Here is a 6429-nt window from a genome sequence, read left to right as displayed (position 1 = left end):
GTGTTGAGCCCAATCAAGTGCAGCCAGCATCCAGGCTGGCCCCCAACAGCTGAGCATGTGGCAGGCTCCGCGTGCCCAGAGCAGCTGGGCGGAGACGATCCTAACCCAGCCCCAGCCCCAGCCCCAGCCCCAGCCCGCACCTACCATTGCCGAGCCCCGCGATGCCGGCGCCGAGCTGGGGGACCCTGCCTGCCCCTCCCCCGCGCTGCCATGATGACACAATGCACCACCCGTGACATCACCGGTGACCCAGCCGGCAGGGGAGAGGGGGCGGCTGCAGGGCAGACCCCAGAGGGCCCAGGGCTGCAGCCAGACGACCATGGACCCTCTCTGCCGATGCCACGGTGGAAAGGCCCGAAACCTAGGTTGGATCCCCCCCACCCTCCAGGCCTAGGCATAACAGAGCCAGGCAGGTGCTGCGCTCCTCCCCCCCATGCAGAGCCCCAGGACAGACCCCACTCGTCCTCCAGGACGATGGAGCAGCCCTGTTTCTTCCTTCCCCGCACCTGCACAGATGCCCAGCCGCCCACACATGGATCCCCCTGCCCAGGTCAGCGTCGTGCGACCCTCCCTCTCCACCCGAGACACTGCTTCATGCACACCCTTCAGCAGCATGCACAGCCCCCCCCCCAGCTGTCCAACCCCACAGGCCTGGCCAGCTGCTTTGCAGGGCTTCCCAACAGCTGCGGCGGCTGAGGATGGGAGGAGGCAGGCAAGAAGCCTCTTTGCCCCTGTCCTGGCTACGGAGGGGCATCTGCAGGCAGCCAGTCCTGCCTCGATCCCATGTCAGCGCTGCTAGACCCTACCCTGCAGGTAAGCCACTAAGATGTGGGCACGCTAGAAGGGAGGGACAGGCTGCAATGGGACCTAGACAGGTTACAGGGGTGGGCGGATGAGAACAGGATGGGGTTCAACACTGGCGAGTGCAAGGTGCTGCACGTGGGGAGGAAGAACCAGCAGCAGACCTACAGGCTGGGGAACTCCCTTCTCGTCAGCGCAGAGGCAGAAAAGGATCTTGGAGTCATTATTGATGCCACAATGAACATGGGCCGACAGTGTGGGGACCCGGTCAGGAAGGCCAACCGCACCTTGTCGTGCATCCACAGATGCATCTCAAGCAGGACCAGGGAGGTGATCCTCCCCCTCTATCGGGTGCTGGTCAGACCGCAGTTGGAGTACTGCGTCCAGTTCTGGGCGCCGCACTTCAGGAGGGATGTGGACAGCATGGAGAGGGTCCAGAGGAGGGCCACTTGCATGGTCAGAGGGCAGCAGGGCAGGCCCTACGAGGAGAGGCGACGGGACCTGAACCTGTTCAGCCTCCACAAGAGGAGGCTGAGGGGGACCACGTGGCTTGTTACAAACTAGCCGTAGGGGACCAGCAGGCATTGGGGGAGTCCCTGTTCCCCCGAGCACTACCAGGAGTGACAAGAAGTAACAATCACTAGCTGGCAGAAGGTAGATTCAGGCTGGATATCAGGAGGCGCGACTTCACTCTCAGGGCGGCTAGGATCTGGACCCAGCTTCCAAGAGAAGTGGTGCTGGCTCCTACCCTGGGGGACGAACATCTGGCTGGGGTCGTTTGACCCCAGTACTCTTTGCTGCCATGGCAGGGGGTCGGACTTGATGATCTGCTCAGGTCCCTTCCGGCCCGACCAACTATGAACCTATGAGCCCGGTGCTCTGGTACAGCAGCTCTAGGTCCGGGCAGGGCATCTGTTCAGGTCTACCTGAAAAGTGCTGGGGAAGGAATCGCAGCACGGCCGGGCCCTGCAGGGTCTCAGATCGCCCAGCCCCTGCTCCAGCCGCGTCCAAGCCCTCCCAGGCCTGTCCTGGTCTGATTTGGTCCTAGAGTTATGTAATAAACCAGTGATGAGGCCCACTGCCCAAGGTCCCCTGGTGCCCCTGGCCCAGCTCCAGGTAAAGCCGGGGGATGGAGGCTGTTGGTCCTGCTGCTGCTGGGGGTCAGGGAGGCTGCAGAGCCCAGGCTGAGGCCGTGTCCCTGCTGCAGAGGAAGGCAAAACCCACCAGTCCGGACCAGTCTGAGCAAGGGGAAAAATCCCTTCCTGCCCCCAGTGCAGCGTCAGGTTGAGCCTGAGCTCAGGGGCAAGACCCTCCAGCCAGGACCCTGCAAGGTTGGTGCCGGCAGTAGCATTGGCCCAGCCCAGCCCCATCCCCAATGCAGGCTGCAACACCCAGTGCCTCAGAGAGACAGAAACCCCCCCTGACCCCTGTAGCAACAGGAAGGGAGAGAGAGCAATCCCCTCCCAGCCCCCATGCAGCAGCCAGCAGAGCCCAGAGGCCTGGGAGACCCCAGACACCTCCGTGGTGCCCTGCAGCTTGGGGACAGCCAGCAGGATGCACCCATCACCCCCCATCGCTGCCCAGCCACAGCTGGCCTGTCTGTGCCCCCCCCCCAGAACCCATCCCGGCAGCTTTAACCTTCTCTCTCCTAACCAAGCCAGGTATGGAGCTGCAACTGATGCATCAATCCAGGCAGCAGATGCCCAGCAAGACCTGGCCCACAGCCCCACAACCACCTTGGTCAGTATGACAATGCTACAAAGCACCGAGGCTATGCAGTGAATGCGTCTAGGGTTGGAAATGCAAGCGCCAGCCGTTGCACCATCCTCGCGTGCAGCACAACCATGGGCACCGTGCCTCAGTCACACCGGCCAAGACAAGACACGAGGAACGACCCTTGCACACCGCAAAGTCCCAGCACCAAAGAAAGACGGAGGCAGCCATGGGGAGACGAGCTCCACATGGATTCACCCGCAGGCGGGCACCGGGCTCAGCTCACTGGTTTTTCTATGAGCTTGAAGCCCCTGCCCTGACCCCGAGCAGCGAGGTAACACTTCTGGGCAGCACGACCCCTGCAAGCTGTGCCGTGCTGCGCCGTCCCCCCGTGGGCCAGTGATTCGGAGGCTGGTGCTGTGATGCCCTCTCCTCTCCAGTGTGGGCCATGCCCCGTGCTCTTGCAAGCAAGAGCTAGCCGCTCTGGGAGCCCTGTGTCCACGGTGCTGGCTGCATGGCACCGCTTGGTCGAGGCTGCCATCCAGCCCTTCCGTTTTCCTTTCCATTCAGGCAGAAGCAGGGCAGGGCAAGGCAAGGTGGCACCTTAGAGACCGACTGGCTCCGCGAGGCAAGTTTTCGTATGCGGCAAGTTACTTTGTCAGGGCAGGTTTGGGGACGATGTCTGGTGTCGGGGGTGACTAGTTTTGCTAGGAGGTTGGAAAATGGATGCGTCTGGGCTGGTTTGGACAGGGCTGATCCTGCCACAGGCAGGGGTTGGACTAGACGTGACCTGGAGCTCCCTGCAGCCCCGTGGCTCTAGGATGCCACGAAGCCCCCTCTCAGCCGAGCTTTCCACTCCTTGGAGGGGGAGCCGGGCACGATGCAGCTGCCGAGCAGGGAGGTTTGCTTGTGGCCCATGAGTCTGAAGATGCTGCCGTCACCTGATGGCACAGCCTGTCGCTGGCTCAGGGCCCGGTGCCTCGCCCACTGGTGCCCAGATGGTTTTCCTTCCAGATGCCATTGCACAAAGAGCCTTAAAATGCAGAACCAGGGTCACATCACGTGGGGAAGGCTGAGCACCCGGGCACATGCAGCTGGACGCAGGAGGGTGCTGGTAAGCCGACGCAGCCGGCCTCGGGTGCAAGACTGCGACCCCGCACATCACTCGTTCCCAGGGCGGGGTGGGGAGACCAGCAGTGGATGGAGCTGGGAAGGCTGACACGTTTAATGCCATTTTGACTTCTGTCTTCCCAAAATAGGCCAGCTCTCAGAAGAGCAAGGCAGGGCACGCAGACAGGCTGGATGTTTTCAAGTCCATGGGCTGGGCAAGATGCACTGCAGAGCTGTCACGGGAGGGCCTGCGGCACTGGCCGAGCTGCTGGCTCTCCCCTCTGGGACCTTGCACAGATGGAAGGGCAAATATTGCGCCCACCTTCAGAAGAAGAGGGTGCGGGGAATACGGACCAGCAGGCTGGTCTTGATACCCAGAGAGATACTGAAGCAGGTCATCAAGGACTCTATTTATAGACACCTGGAGGAGAACACAGAGATGAGGAACAGCCAGCATGGATGTGCCAAGAGCAGGTCCTGCCCAACCCACCACATTTCCTTCCACGATAGGGATGGAGAAGAGCAGACATGATGTACCTGTACTGCGGCAAAGCATCTGACGCCATCTCCCATGAAACTCTTGTTGGCAAGCTCAGGAAACCCAGCCTAGACCACAGCACCGTAAGGCGTGCGCATGGCTGGGCCGAGTGCGACGCTCCAGGACCCATCATCCATGGCTCGACATCCCGGTGGGACGAGGCATCCAGTGGGGCTCTGGCATGGGCCATCTCATTTTATACCATTCCTGACGTGCGCCATCAGCCCGCCCCAGGCCATGAATGTGACGCCCATCCTCAAACTGCCAGTGAGGGAAAGACCCTGGCTTCCCCGCCCCCACCAGCCACGTCTCTCAGACAGTGAACATGGATGAGGAGATCCAGCATAGCATCCAGTGAAATTGCTTTGGCACATCTTTATTGAGGTGGACTAGACGACCGGTGGAAATCCCTTCCAGCCCTCCAGAAAGAAACCGAGATCCATGTCTACCATGCAGTCGTCAGCCCCACTCCTCTACGGATGCAAAGCGTGGGTGACCTGCTGTCGCCATCTCGAGAGCCTGGAGAGGTTTCACCAGACACGCCTCCGGAAAATCCTCCGTACCTATTGGGAAGCTCGCTGCACAAACACCAGCACCGTTGCTGAAGCTGGGTTTACCAACTCAGGCACCATCTTCACTGGACTGGACATTGTGTGGATGCCCAACTCTCGACTCCCAAAACACGTGCTCTGCTCCCAGCTTAGTGGTGACCGGAGGTCTCGCAGGGGCCAGAGGAAGCTCTGCAAGGACTCCTCAAGAAAACGAACACCAACTCCAAGAGCCAAGAGGAGCTGGCTCCAATGATACCGCAACCAAGCGGCGGCCCATTTCAAGGTAAAGCGTCTTGCCCTCAAAGCACAGAAGAGAGAGTCCCAGCCTGCAGCCTGCTGTCCCCTGGGGAACGACCTGCCACTTCTGCAGATGGGTCTATGGCTCGAGGACTGGACTCTTCAGTCGCCTGAAGACCCCACTGAGCCGTGGTAGAGACCATCCCCGAATCGCGGGATGGCTGACGATGACATCACTGACTCGGAGGGCATAAATCAGATCATGCTTTGTACGCATGCAGACGGCACCAAGTGGGTGGGGAGAGCCGTCTTGGAGAATAGGGTTGGGATCAAACCAACCTTGATAAATGGGAAAAACCGGTCTGAATAGAGGAAGAAATCAGTGAGGTCAGGTGCGAAGCCTGGCACCGAGCACGGGACCTTCACTTGCACCAACACTTCATCCCTGTATCCTGCCTCAGGCAGGGCTTGGACTAGGTGTGACCTTCGGACCTCCCTCCCAGCCCCACTGCTCTGGGATTTCTATAACAGGGCCTGGCCGGGCCGTTGCACAGGAAAAAAACCACAGTGGACCACAAGCCGAGCATGCTTGACTAGGAGACAATGACTAGGCCTGGGAAACACGGCATAAGGGAAGGCTGGAGGGACCGGGGTGAATCTGCCTGGAGAAGAGAAGATGGAGCGGGGATCTGGTAACAGGCTGCAGCCCCCAGGAGTGGGGTTAGGGAGAAGAGGGCGACCAACTGCTCTGCATCATGGGCTGAAACTGCGACGCGGGAGATGCAAGGTGGAGAGCAGGAAGGGCTTCCCAAGGGCGGGGCGTGCAGAGCGGCTGTGGGGTCTCCATCGCCGGCAGACTGGACAGGCGCTTGCCAGGGGCTGCACCGGCTGTGACCCCCAGGGCCCGGCCAGCCCGGCTGCTCTAGGAGCCTTCCCCGGGGCCAGGGCTCCCCGAGGGAGCAGAAGGGGCGTCCGGGCACCGAGAGACTCGTTCTGTTTAGCGGTGACGTCGCCTCTGGGCTCTCTGTAAGGTGACCAGGCAGGGACAGGTCGGTGCGTGCAAACCCATGGCCTGCGGGAAGCACGGGGCAGGGGGTGCCGGTCCCTTCCCGAGGCAGCCTGCAGGACGGGTCTTGCTGGAGCAGTGCAGCCATGAGGCAGGAGCTGCAGGCTCAAACCCTTGCTCCCCCTTCATGGCACGGGGCACCCCACCCAGTGCACCCCTGCAGCCAGCAGATGCCTGGGGGCAGAGGGGAGCAAAGAGGGATGGGCAGCCCAGGAGGAAGCATCGCTAGGGCTGCGGAGACCCCGGCTCCACAAGGCCCCCAAGGCCTCTGGCTGCGGAAAACGACTGGAGGAGCCTTCCCCACGCCCTGCGGCTCCCCCCACATGAGCTGCGCCTCGGTGTTGCAGCCTGGCCTCCGGCACCTCCCTCGCTGAAGGGGCTGGTGAAGCTTCCTGGCTGAGAACAGCGCCTGC

The sequence above is a fragment of the Alligator sinensis genome, unplaced genomic scaffold, assembly GCF_000455745.1.
Source record: "Alligator sinensis unplaced genomic scaffold, ASM45574v1 scaffold8_1, whole genome shotgun sequence".
NCBI lineage: Eukaryota > Metazoa > Chordata > Crocodylia > Alligatoridae > Alligator > Alligator sinensis.
Note: the sequence above shows the minus strand (reverse complement) of the source record.